The sequence below is a fragment of the Somniosus microcephalus genome, unplaced genomic scaffold (assembly GCF_052327205.1).
Source record: "Somniosus microcephalus isolate GS21.2 unplaced genomic scaffold, FLI_Smic_1.0 unresolved_chr1, whole genome shotgun sequence".
Lineage (NCBI taxonomy): Eukaryota > Metazoa > Chordata > Chondrichthyes > Squaliformes > Somniosidae > Somniosus > Somniosus microcephalus.
The window spans coordinates 40,684,927-40,698,543 of NW_028225179.1; the positions used below are offsets into that span (position 1 = coordinate 40,684,927).

A 13,617-nucleotide genomic window follows, 5' to 3' on the forward strand; every position below is an offset into this window, starting at 1 on the left:
AGCAGAACACATTCCAGGAGACAGTCCAGGAGACAGACAAACGGAGTGGAGATCTGGAAGACTGACCAGAAAAAAAACAAGGAGGACACCAACTCATAATTCATCTCTCCCTCTCCCGAAGCAGAAGAATTGAACATTCTGAGTTTTGAGTTGCACCACTGAGGTTGTACAAGTCTCTCTCTGTAAAACTTGTATTATTATGTCAATAAAACGATTTGTTTGAAAAGTTTGAAGCTTCATTTCCCAAGGAATTTTCTGAATCGGGCTGCATTGGTTCCGAAGGCCGGCTTTGCTTTCGCAGAGCTTGACTGTCGGGAGGTCTCGCAGGTCTAAATGTATCGACTGGTTTCAAAGCACCAACTCAGATTGGGGCGTATGGGACATGTGGCCTAGGAAGAGTGGTGGTAGCAGAGCACACTTAGCAGTTTAAGTGGCTGAAAGTGAATGTTAGATTAAGGAAATACCGCAGGAAAATTATAATGAAATTGAAGGGGGAAAGTAAAGGAGAGCTATTGATTGTGGAAGGAAGAAAAGTCTGCGTTATGTTTCGGTTTGGAGCCGAAGTTGCTGCGGCCAGAATGCAGATTATTAATCACTATACGAGCACGGCACCACACATCAACAACTGGAGCTCTGCAAAGTATCGCATGGCACTGCTTAGGAAACATGGATTTTTGATGAAGAGTCCAAAATCAGCACCGCCAGAAATACAGAAGCGGTGAAATTCAACGGAGGCCTCGCAGCCACTGGAGCCTTCATCCAGAATGGGAACTGGTGCAGGCACAGTTACATTTAAAAGAATTGTAGCCTTTTCACACGAGAAGAAACTCACCCCTGGAGATTCTATAAAAATAGGCCCCGCTGGGAATCGAACCCAGGATCTCCTGTTTACTAGACAGACGCTTGGACCAGCTAAGCCACGGGACCGAATGCTGGCACAATTTCTCGCCCCCACTCACTGATGTCTATCAGCTTCCGGTCACTGTCTTCTGGACTCTCAGGCCGTTTCTTATTTCTCCAGCTCTCTTGTCCATTCCGCCATATGTCCCATTGCTCTCTGTATCTCCCGCTTAATTTATCTCAGTGTCAATCTGTGAGGTGATTCTGAATGATTACCCTATGTTTGTGTCTTACCTATATATATAAATCGGTACTTCTGTCTGTCATTCTGTCTGTCATTCTGTCATCGCCTGTGCGTCTGTCGGGCTATGCGCTCGAAAGTTACAGGGCGTACCTACGCGCGCGTTACCTCCAAAGAAAGATTACGCTTCAGAGACGGTTTTAAGCGTATTTACTTTTCAGTCGGACGAAAAGTGTTCGCGCCTTATGCAAAAAACCTTCAGCAAAAAACCTTCAAAATTAAACTCATTATCTGCTAGCATTGATTGACTGACATCAAGGTTCCACCAATCCTGTTCCGTCACGATTGACCAATCCTACAGTACGGTCCCCTGATGGTTGGCCAATCGGTGTGTGTGTGGGCGGGACTATTCGTTTTCATCTCGGGGATGTGGCAGCCATTCTTTCACTAAGCTTCCAGCTCAAATGACTTCAGCTTCCAGCTATAACGACTTTCAAAGTTAGTATCTCTTTTAAAAGTAACATAAGATTTACCAAAAACGTTTTATAAGTACTTTCACTTTCATTTTCCAACCTTTTAAAAGGTAGACATACAGGGACACAGACAGGGCCCTAAGCCTGCCACTCGATTTAAAATGTTGCCCAGCACCAGATTCACAAAGGGACACAGACAGGGCCCCAAAGCCATAAGTAGTTTCACTTTCATTTTGCAAGCTTTTAAAAGGTAGACAGACAGGGACACACACAGGGCCCTAAAGCCTGCCACTCGATTTAAAATGTTGCCCAGCACCAGATTCACAAAGGGACACAGACAGGGCCCCAAAGCCTGGCACTCGATTTAAACCGCCTGCCCCAAAACAGCCCCGGCAACGCCGGGCTCCCCAGCTAGTATGAAATAAATGGGGGGATCAGACAACTCTTCCTCTGACACTGGGGAACAAATAAGCCAACAGTTATACCACGATATTGTTTACTGTGATGCAGCAAATACAATATTCCAGCTTAAAAGTTTCAGTTTCAATTCTGTGCAAAAGAAACTGTGACTCCAACGTGTTTCCAATAGCCTGCCTTTTAATCTGACGTCACAATCGCCACCATTGCACCTCAAGGTGATTCATCACTAATAAGCAGAGAAGTCAAGCACTGAAAGGGTATTTGTAGAAAGGGTTGTGAGACTGTGGAATGCACTGGTCCAGCAAGCAGCAGATTTAAAACAAGGTTTAAAAACCGGCAGCCTGTGGGAGGAAGGGGGCAGAGAGGCAAGAGAGACCCAGGAAAGATCAACTTGGAAACTATTGACCCCGAATCTACTTTAAATCCCCCCACTGTATTTAAACTCATTTAATGTCAGATTCACAAATTGATGCATGTGAGCAATATAGGACATTTATCGCTGTCTCTGGTCTAAAATAACTGCTTTATTATTTGATCCCACCCGCTGCGTTTAGGCTCTACCCTGAATATTTATCTCCGACCTAGAATCAGTTTGTAATCTGGAGACAAGGTTTCTGCAGCCGGCGGGCAGGGAGCAGAGGCTGTGGCTGATCTGTGTCATGTGGGAGCAGAACACAATGTTTCTGCTGTTTATTTTCATTACCCTGCAGAATATTCCATACTGTTCTCAACATCTTACATACCGTTAAATATCGGAAGTTTTCTTTTATTGTAATGATCGCTGCGATTCTTCTGGACTTGCTGAATTTGCAGCAAATTAAATATCACGAAACCGTCATCGCCAACAATAAACAGGGTCAGCGATTTGAGAACTTAGTATCTTGGAGCCGACATTTTCGCGGCTGTGATGGCCGACTGGTTAAGGCGTTGGACTTGAAATCCAATGGGGTTTCCCCGCGCAGGTTCGAGCCCTGCTCGCAGCGGGCTATCTCATTATGATAATTAACTACTTCAAATAATTTATTTTCTTCAATCTGCTCCCTCTTGGAGGATTTTGGAATTTTCAATGCCGGTTTTAAGGAAACTAAAGGATTGCCGAGACAACTGGATCACTTACTTCAAGAAGGTTTGCTGACCGAATTCCAAAAGTTATCTGCAGATTGTCTGGAAGCTCCAGATAAGGAGGCCTCGACAGTCTCTGAGGTACCTTCCCATACACTCGCTGCTGTCCGGTAGCATCAGTCTGTGTAACCGTGGGAGAGAGAGAATGGAAAGTCACTGGAAGGCTTGTTTCTGTCAGCAGCAATGGTACAAGAGCAGCCATTCTAAAGTGAAAAGCAGAACACATTCCAGGAGACAGTCCAGGAGACAGACAAACGGAGTGGAGATCTGGAAGACTGACCAGAAAAAAAACAAGGAGGACACCAACTCATAATTCATCTCTCCCTCTCCCGAAGCAGAAGAATTGAACATTCTGAGTTTTGAGTTGCACCACTGAGGTTGTACAAGTCTCTCTCTGTAAAACTTGTATTATTATGTCAATAAAACGATTTGTTTGAAAAGTTTGAAGCTTCATTTCCCAAGGAATTTTCTGAATCGGGCTGCATTGGTTCCGAAGGCCGGCTCTGCTTTCGCAGAGCTTGACTGTCGGGAGGTCTCGCAGGTCTAAATGTATCGACTGGTTTCAAAGCACCAACTCAGATTGGGGCGTATGGGACATGTGGCCCAGGAAGAGTGGTGGTAGCAGAGCACACTTAGCAGTTTAAGTGGCTGAAAGTGAATGTTAGATTAAGGAAATACCGCAGGAAAATTATAATGAAATTGAAGGGGGAAAGTAAAGGAGAGCTATTGATAGTGGAAGGAAGAAAAGTCTGCGATATGTTTCGGTTTGGAGCCGAAGTTGCTGCGGCCAGAATGCAGATTATTAATCACTATACGAGCACGGCACCACACATCAACAACTGGAGCTCTGCAAAGTATCGCATGGCACTGCTTAGGAAACATGGATTTTTGATGAAGAGTCCAAAATCAGCACCGCCAGAAATACAGAAGCGGTGAAATTCAACGGAGGCCTCGCAGCCACTGGAGCCTTCATCCAGAATGGGAACTGGTGCAGGCACAGTTACATTTAAAAGAATTGTAGCCTTTTCACACGAGAAGAAACTCACCCCTGGAGATTCTATAAAAATAGGCCGCGCTGGGAATCGAACCCAGGATCTCCTGTTTACTAGACAGACGCTTTGACCAGCTAAGCCACGGGACCGAATGCTGGCGCAATTTCTCGCCCCCACTCACTGATGTCTATCAGCTTCCGGTTACTGTCTTCTGGACTCTCAGGCCGTTTCTTATTTCTCCAGCTCTCTTGTCCATTCCGCCATATGTCCCATTGCTCTCTGTATCTCCTGCTTAATTTATCTCAGTGTCAATCTGTGAGGTGATTCTGAATGATTACCCTATGTTTGTGTCTTACCTATATATATAAATCGGTACTTCTGTCTGTCATTCTGTCTGTCATTCTGTCTGTCATTCTGTCATCGCCTGTGCGTCTGTCGGGCTATGCGCTCGAAAGTTACAGGGCGTACCTACGCGCGCGTTACCTCCAAAGAAAGCTTACGCTTCAGAGACGGTTTTAAGCGTATTTACTTTTCAGTCGGACGAAAAGTGTTCGCGCCTTATGCAAAAAACCTTCAGCAAAAAACCTTCAAAATTAAACTCATTATCTGCTAGCATTGATTGACTGACATCAAGGTTCCACCAATCCTGTTCCGTCACGATTGACCAATCCTACAGTACGGTCCCCTGATGGTTGGCCAATCGGTGTGTGTGTGGGCGGGACTATTCGTTTTCATCTCGGGGATGTGGCAGCCATTCTTTCACTAAGCTTCCAGCTCAAATGACTTCAGCTTCCAGCTATAACGACTTTCAAAGTTAGTATCTCTTTTAAAAGTAACATAAGATTTACCAAAAACGTTTTATAAGTACTTTCACTTTCATTTTTCAACCTTTTAAAAGGTAGACATACAGGGACACAGACAGGGCCCTAAGCCTGCCACTCGATTTAAAATGTTGCCCAGCACCAGATTCACAAAGGGACACAGACAGGGCCCCAAAGCCATAAGTAGTTTCACTTTCATTTTGCAAGCTTTTAAAAGGTAGACAGACAGGGACACACACAGGGCCCTAAAGCCTGCCACTCGATTTAAAATGTTGCCCAGCACCAGATTCACAAAGGGACACAGACAGGGCCCCAAAGCCTGGCACTCGATTTAAACCGCCTGCCCCAAAACAGCCCCGGCAACGCCGGGCTCCCCAGCTAGTATGAAATAAATGGGGGGATCAGACAACTCTTCCTCTGACACTGGGGAACAAATAAGCCAACAGTTATACCACGATATTGTTTACTGTGATGCAGCAAATACAATATTCCAGCTTAAAAGTTTCAGTTTCAATTCTGTGCAAAAGAAACTGTGACTCCAACGTGTTTCCAATAGCCTGCCTTTTAATCTGACGTCACAATCGCCACCATTGCACCTCAAGGTGATTCATAACTAATAAGCAGAGAAGTCAAGCACTGAAAGGGTATTTGTAGAAAGGGTTGTGAGACTGTGGAATGCACTGGTCCAGCAAGCAGCAGATTTAAAACAAGGTTTAAAAACCGGCAGCCTGTGGGAGGAAGGGGGCAGAGAGGCAAGAGAGACACAGGAAAGATCAACTTGGAAACTATTGACCCCGAATCTACTTTAAATCCCCCCACTGTATTTAAACACATTTAATGTCAGATTCACAAATTGATGCATGTGAGCAATATAGGACATTTATCGCTGTCTCTGGTCTAAAATAACTGCTTTATTATTTGATCCCACCCGCTGCGTTTAGGCTCTACCCTGAATATTTATCTCCGACCTAGAATCAGTTTGTAATCTGGAGACAAGGTTTCTGCAGCCAGCGGGCAAGGAGCAGAGGCTGTGGCTGATCTGTGTCATGTGGGAGCAGAACACAATGTTTCTGCTGTTTATTTTCATTACCCTGCAGAATATTCCATACTGTTCTCAACATCTTACATACCGTTAAGTAAAGGAAGTTTTCTTTTATTGTAATGATCGCTGCGATTCTTCTGGACTTGCTGAATTTGCAGCAAATTAAATATCACGAAACCGTCATCGCCAACAATAAACAGGGACAGCGATTTGAGAACTTAGTATCTTGGAGCCGACATTTTCGCTGCTGCGATGGCCGAGTGGTTAAGGCGTTGGACTTGAAATCCAAAGGGGTTTCCCCGCGCAGGTTCGTAGCCCTGCTCGCAGCGGGCTATCTCATTATGATAATTAACTACTTCAAATAATTTATTTTCTTCAATCTGCTCCCTCTTGGAGGATTTTGGAATTTTCAATGCCGGTTTTAAGGAAACTAAAGGATTGCCGAGACAACTGGATCACTTACTTCAAGAAGGTTTGCTGACCGAATTCCAAAAGTTATCTGCAGATTGTCTGGAAGCTCCAGATAAGGAGGCCTCGACAGTCTCTGAGGTACCTTCCCATACACTCGCTGCTGTCCGGTAGCATCAGTCTGTGTAACCGTGGGAGAGAGAGAATGGAAAGTCACTGGAAGGCTTGTTTCTGTCAGCAGCAATGGTACAAGAGCAGCCATTCTAAAGTGAAAAGCAGAACACATTCCAGGAGACAGTCCAGGAGACAGACAAACGGAGTGGAGATCTGGAAGACTGACCAGAAAAAAAACAAGGAGGACACCAACTCATAATTCATCTCTCCCTCTCCCGAAGCAGAAGAATTGAACATTCTGAGTTTTGAGTTGCACCACTGAGGTTGTACAAGTCTCTCTCTGTAAAACTTGTATTATTATGTCAATAAAACGATTTGTTTGAAAAGTTTGAAGCTTCATTTCCCAAGGAATTTTCTGAATCGGGCTGCATTGGTTCCGAAGGCCGGCTCTGCTTTCGCAGAGCTTGACTGTCGGGAGGTCTCGCAGGTCTAAATGTATCGACTGGTTTCAAAGCACCAACTCAGATTGGGGCGTATGGGACATGTGGCCTAGGAAGAGTGGTGGTAGCAGAGCACACTTAGCAGTTTAAGTGGCTGAAAGTGAATGTTAGATTAAGGAAATACCGCAGGAAAATTATAATGAAATTGAAGGGGGAAAGTAAAGGAGAGCTATTGATTGTGGAAGGAAGAAAAGTCTGCGTTATGTTTCGGTTTGGAGCCGAAGTTGCTGCGGCCAGAATGCAGATTATTAATCACTATACGAGCACGGCACCACACATCAACAACTGGAGCTCTGCAAAGTATCGCATGGCACTGCTTAGGAAACATGGATTTTTGATGAAGAGTCCAAAATCAGCACCGCCAGAAATACAGAAGCGGTGAAATTCAACGGAGGCCTCGCAGCCACTGGAGCCTTCATCCAGAATGGGAACTGGTGCAGGCACAGTTACATTTAAAAGAATTGTAGCCTTTTCACACGAGAAGAAACTCACCCCTGGAGATTCTATAAAAATAGGCCCCGCTGGGAATCGAACCCAGGATCTCCTGTTTACTAGACAGACGCTTGGACCAGCTAAGCCACGGGACCGAATGCTGGCACAATTTCTCGCCCCCACTCACTGATGTCTATCAGCTTCCGGTCACTGTCTTCTGGACTCTCAGGCCGTTTCTTATTTCTCCAGCTCTCTTGTCCATTCCGCCATATGTCCCATTGCTCTCTGTATCTCCCGCTTAATTTATCTCAGTGTCAATCTGTGAGGTGATTCTGAATGATTACCCTATGTTTGTGTCTTACCTATATATATAAATCGGTACTTCTGTCTGTCATTCTGTCTGTCATTCTGTCATCGCCTGTGCGTCTGTCGGGCTATGCGCTCGAAAGTTACAGGGCGTACCTACGCGCGCGTTACCTCCAAAGAAAGCTTACGCTTCAGAGACGGTTTTAAGCGTATTTACTTTTCAGTCGGACGAAAAGTGTTCGCGCCTTATGCAAAAAACCTTCAGCAAAAAACCTTCAAAATTAAACTCATTATCTGCTAGCATTGATTGACTGACATCAAGGTTCCACCAATCCTGTTCCGTCACGATTGACCAATCCTACAGTACGGTCCCCTGATGGTTGGCCAATCGGTGTGTGTGTGGGCGGGACTATTCGTTTTCATCTCGGGGATGTGGCAGCCATTCTTTCACTAAGCTTCCAGCTCAAATGACTTCAGCTTCCAGCTATAACGACATTCAAAGTTAGTATCTCTTTTAAAAGTAACATAAGATTTACCAAAAACGTTTTATAAGTACTTTCACTTTCATTTTCCAACCTTTTAAAAGGTAGACATACAGGGACACAGACAGGGCCCTAAGCCTGCCACTCGATTTAAAATGTTGCCCAGCACCAGATTCACAAAGGGACACAGACAGGGCCCCAAAGCCATAAGTAGTTTCACTTTCATTTTGCAAGCTTTTAAAAGGTAGACAGACAGGGACACACACAGGGCCCTAAAGCCTGCCACTCGATTTAAAATGTTGCCCAGCACCAGATTCACAAAGGGACACAGACAGGGCCCCAAAGCCTGGCACTCGATTTAAAACGCCTGCCCCAAAACAGCCCCGGCAACGCCGGGCTCACCAGCTAGTATGAAATAACTGGGGGGATCAGACAACTCTTCCTCTGACACTGGGGAACAAATAAGCCAACAGTTATACCACGATATTGTTTACTGTGATGCAGCAAATACAATATTCCAGCTTAAAAGTTTCAGTTTCAATTCTGTGCAAAAGAAACTGTGACTCCAACGTGTTTCCAATAGCCTGCCTTTTAATCTGACGTCACAATCGCCACCATTGCACCTCAAGGTGATTCATCACTAATAAGCAGAGAAGTCAAGCACTGAAAGGGTATTTGTAGAAAGGGTTGTGAGACTGTGGAATGCACTGGTCCAGCAAGCAGCAGATTTAAAACAAGGTTTAAAAACCGGCAGCCTGTGGGAGGAAGGGGGCAGAGAGGCAAGAGAGACCCAGGAAAGATCAACTTGGAAACTATTGACCCCGAATCTACTTTAAATCCCCCCACTGTATTTAAACTCATTTAATGTCAGATTCACAAATTGATGCATGTGAGCAATATAGGACATTTATCGCTGTCTCTGGTCTAAAATAACTGCTTTATTATTTGATCCCACCCGCTGCGTTTAGGCTCTACCCTGAATATTTATCTCCGACCTAGAATCAGTTTGTAATCTGGAGACAAGGTTTCTGCAGCCGGCGGGCAGGGAGCAGAGGCTGTGGCTGATCTGTGTCATGTGGGAGCAGAACACAATGTTTCTGCTGTTTATTTTCATTACCCTGCAGAATATTCCATACTGTTCTCAACATCTTACATACCGTTAAATATCGGAAGTTTTCTTTTATTGTAATGATCGCTGCGATTCTTCTGGACTTGCTGAATTTGCAGCAAATTAAATATCACGAAACCGTCATCGCCAACAATAAACAGGGTCAGCGATTTGAGAACTTAGTATCTTGGAGCCGACATTTTCGCGGCTGTGATGGCCGAGTGGTTAAGGCGTTGGACTTGAAATCCAATGGGGTTTCCCCGCGCAGGTTCGAGCCCTGCTCGCAGCGGGCTATCTCATTATGATAATTAACTACTTCAAATAATTTATTTTCTTCAATCTGCTCCCTCTTGGAGGATTTTGGAATTTTCAATGCCGGTTTTAAGGAAACTAAAGGATTGCCGAGACAACTGGATCACTTACTTCAAGAAGGTTTGCTGACCGAATTCCAAAAGTTATCTGCAGATTGTCTGGAAGCTCCAGATAAGGAGGCCTCGACAGTCTCTGAGGTACCTTCCCATACACTCGCTGCTGTCCGGTAGCATCAGTCTGTGTAACCGTGGGAGAGAGAGAATGGAAAGTCACTGGAAGGCTTGTTTCTGTCAGCAGCAATGGTACAAGAGCAGCCATTCTAAAGTGAAAAGCAGAACACATTCCAGGAGACAGTCCAGGAGACAGACAAACGGAGTGGAGATCTGGAAGACTGACCAGAAAAAAAACAAGGAGGACACCAACTCATAATTCATCTCTCCCTCTCCCGAAGCAGAAGAATTGAACATTCTGAGTTTTGAGTTGCACCACTGGGGTTGTACAAGTCTCTCTCTGTAAAACTTGTATTATTATGTCAATAAAACGATTTGTTTGAAAAGTTTGAAGCTTCATTTCCCAAGGAATTTTCTGAATCGGGCTGCATTGGTTCCGAAGGCCGGCTCTGCTTTCGCAGAGCTTGACTGTCGGGAGGTCTCGCAGGTCTAAATGTATCGACTGGTTTCAAAGCACCAACTCAGATTGGGGCGTATGGGACATGTGGCCCAGGAAGAGTGGTGGTAGCAGAGCACACTTAGCAGTTTAAGTGGCTGAAAGTGAATGTTAGATTAAGGAAATACCGCAGGAAAATTATAATGAAATTGAAGGGGGAAAGTAAAGGAGAGCTATTGATAGTGGAAGGAAGAAAAGTCTGCGATATGTTTCGGTTTGGAGCCGAAGTTGCTGCGGCCAGAATGCAGATTATTAATCACTATACGAGCACGGCACCACACATCAACAACTGGAGCTCTGCAAAGTATCGCATGGCACTGCTTAGGAAACATGGATTTTTGATGAAGAGTCCAAAATCAGCACCGCCAGAAATACAGAAGCGGTGAAATTCAACGGAGGCCTCGCAGCCACTGGAGCCTTCATCCAGAATGGGAACTGGTGCAGGCACAGTTACATTTAAAAGAATTGTAGCCTTTTCACACGAGAAGAAACTCACCCCTGGAGATTCTATAAAAATAGGCCCCGCTGGGAATCGAACCCAGGATCTCCTGTTTACTAGACAGACATTTTGACCAGCTAAGCCACGGGACCGAATGTTGGCACAATTTCTCGCCCCAGTCACTGATGTCTATCAGCTTCCGGTCACTGTCTTCTGGACTCTCAGGCCGTTTCTTATTTCTCCAGCTCTCTTGTCCATTCCGCCATATGTCCCATTGCTCTCTGTATCTCCCGCTTAATTTATCTCAGTGTCAATCTGTGAGGTGATTCTGAATGATTACCCTATGTTTGTGTCTTATCTATATATATAAATCGGTACTTCTGTCTGTCATTCTGTCTGTCATTCTGTCATCGCCTGTGCGTCTGTCGGGCTATGCGCTCGAAAGTTACAGGGCGTACCTACGCGCGCGTTACCTCCAAAGAAAGCTTACACTTCAGAGACGGTTTTAAGCGTATTTACTTTTCAGTCGGACGAAAAGTGTTCGCGCCTTATGCAAAAAACCTTCAGCAAAAAACCTTCAAAATTAAACTCATTATCTGCTAGCATTGATTGACTGACATCAAGGTTCCACCAATCCTGTTCCGTCACGATTGACCAATCCTACAGTACGGTCCCCTGATGGTTGGCCAATCGGTGTGTGTGTGGGCGGGACTATTCGTTTTCATCTCGGGGATGTGGCAGCCATTCTTTCACTAAGCTTCCAGCTCAAATGACTTCAGCTTCCAGCTATAACGACTTTCAAAGTTAGTATCTCTTTTAAAAGTAACATAAGATTTACCAAAAACGTTTTATAAGTACTTTCACTTTCATTTTCCAACCTTTTAAAAGGTAGACATACAGGGACACAGACAGGGCCCTAAGCCTGCCACTCGATTTAAAATGTTGCCCAGCACCAGATTCACAAAGGGACACAGACAGGGCCCCAAAGCCATAAGTAGTTTCACTTTCATTTTGCAAGCTTTTAAAAGGTAGACAGACAGGGACACACACAGGGCCCTAAAGCCTGCCACTCGATTTAAAATGTTGCCCAGCACCAGATTCACAAAGGGACACAGACAGGGCCCCAAAGCCTGGCACTCGATTTAAACCGCCTGCCCCAAAACAGCCCCAGCAACGCCGGGCTCCCCAGCTAGTATGAAATAAATGGGGGGATCAGACAACTCTTCCTCTGACACTGGGGAACAAATAAGCCAACAGTTATACCACGATATTGTTTACTGTGATGCAGCAAATACAATATTCCAGCTTAAAAGTTTCAGTTTCAATTCTGTGCAAAAGAAACTGTGACTCCAACGTGTTTCCAATAGCCTGCCTTTTAATCTGACGTCACAATCGCCACCATTGCACCTCAAGGTGATTCATAACTAATAAGCAGAGAAGTCAAGCACTGAAAGGGTATTTGTAGAAAGGGTTGTGAGACTGTGGAATGCACTGGTCCAGCAAGCAGCAGATTTAAAACAAGGTTTAAAAACCGGCAGCCTGTGGGAGGAAGGGGGCAGAGAGGCAAGAGAGACCCAGGAAAGATCAACTTGGAACCTATTGACCCCGAATCTACTTTAAATCCCCCCACTGTATTTAAACCCATTTAATGTCAGATTCACAAATTGATGCATGTGAGCAATATAGGACATTTATCGCTGTCTCTGGTCTAAAATAACTGCTTTATTATTTGATCCCACGCGCTGCGTCTAGGCTCTACCCTGAATATTTATCTCCGACCTAGAATCAGTTTGTAATCTGGAGACAAGGTTTCTGCAGCCGGCGTGCAGGGAGCAGAGGCTGTGGCTGATCTGTGTCATGTGGGAGCAGAACACAATGTTTCTGCTGTTTATTTTCATTTCCCTGCAGAATATTCCATACTGTTCTCAACATCTTACATACCGTTAAATATCGGAAGTTTTCTTTTATTGTAATGATCGCTGCGATTCTTCTGGACTTGCTGAATTTGCAGCAAATTAAATATCACGAAACCGTCATCGCCAACAATAAACAGGGTCAGCGATTTGAGAACTTAGTATCTTGGAATCGACATTTTCGCGGCTGCGATGGCCGAGTGGTTAAGGCGTTGGACTTGAAATCCAATGGGGTTTCCCCGCGCAGGTTTGAGCCCTGCTCGCAGCGGGCTATCTCATTATGATAATTAACTACTTCAAATAATTTATTTTCTTCAATCTGCTCCCTCTTGGAGGATTTTGGAATTTTCAATGCCGGTTTTAAGGAAACTAAAGGATTGCCGAGACAACTGGATCACTTACTTCAAGAAGGTTTGCTGACCGAATTCCAAAAGTTATCTGCAGATTGTCTGGAAGCTCCAGATAAGGAGGCCTCGACAGTCTCTGAGGTACCTTCCCATACACTCGCTGCTGTCCGGTAGCATCAGTCTGTGTAACCGTGGGAGAGAGAGAATGGAAAGTCACTGGAAGGCTTGTTTCTGTCAGCAGCAATGGTACAAGAGCAGCCATTCTAAAGTGAAAAGCAGAACACATTCCAGGAGACAGTCCAGGAGACAGACAAACGGAGTGGAGATCTGGAAGACTGACCAGAAAAAAAACAAGGAGGACACCAACTCATAATTCATCTCTCCCTCTCCCGAAGCAGAAGAATTGAACATTCTGAGTTTTGAGTTGCACCACTGAGGTTGTACAAGTCTCTCTCTGTAAAACTTGTATTATTATGTCAATAAAACGATTTGTTTGAAAAGTTTGAAGCTTCATTTCCCAAGGAATTTTCTGAATCGGGCTGCATTGGTTCCGAAGGCCGGCTCTGCTTTCGCAGAGCTTGACTGTCGGGTGGTCTCGCAGGTCTAAATGTATTGACTGGTTTCAAAGCACCAACTCAG

At 44.9% G+C, this 13,617-nt stretch overlaps 8 non-coding genes across 8 annotated transcripts; 4 read left to right on the forward strand and 4 right to left on the reverse strand.

The window, feature by feature from the left end:
- Positions 1-853: 853 nt before the first annotated feature.
- On the reverse strand, positions 854-927 carry trnat-agu (transfer RNA threonine (anticodon AGU)). Its single transcript has one exon. It is a non-coding gene; the product is annotated as a tRNA-Thr (tRNA).
- A 1,948-nt stretch (positions 928-2,875) lies between these two features.
- trnas-uga (transfer RNA serine (anticodon UGA)) lies at positions 2,876-2,957 on the forward strand. The gene has a single exon. It is a non-coding gene; the product is annotated as a tRNA-Ser (tRNA).
- A 1,206-nt stretch (positions 2,958-4,163) lies between these two features.
- On the reverse strand, positions 4,164-4,237 carry trnat-agu (transfer RNA threonine (anticodon AGU)). The gene has a single exon. It is a non-coding gene; the product is annotated as a tRNA-Thr (tRNA).
- Positions 4,238-6,197: 1,960 nt separating this feature from the next.
- trnas-uga (transfer RNA serine (anticodon UGA)) lies at positions 6,198-6,280 on the forward strand. The gene has a single exon. It is a non-coding gene; the product is annotated as a tRNA-Ser (tRNA).
- A 1,206-nt stretch (positions 6,281-7,486) lies between these two features.
- Positions 7,487-7,560, reverse strand: trnat-agu (transfer RNA threonine (anticodon AGU)). The gene has a single exon. It is a non-coding gene; the product is annotated as a tRNA-Thr (tRNA).
- A 1,948-nt stretch (positions 7,561-9,508) lies between these two features.
- trnas-uga (transfer RNA serine (anticodon UGA)) lies at positions 9,509-9,590 on the forward strand. The gene has a single exon. It is a non-coding gene; the product is annotated as a tRNA-Ser (tRNA).
- A 1,206-nt stretch (positions 9,591-10,796) lies between these two features.
- trnat-agu (transfer RNA threonine (anticodon AGU)) lies at positions 10,797-10,870 on the reverse strand. The gene has a single exon. It is a non-coding gene; the product is annotated as a tRNA-Thr (tRNA).
- Positions 10,871-12,817: 1,947 nt separating this feature from the next.
- trnas-uga (transfer RNA serine (anticodon UGA)) lies at positions 12,818-12,899 on the forward strand. Its single transcript has one exon. It is a non-coding gene; the product is annotated as a tRNA-Ser (tRNA).
- The last annotated feature ends 718 nt before the right edge of the window (positions 12,900-13,617 follow it).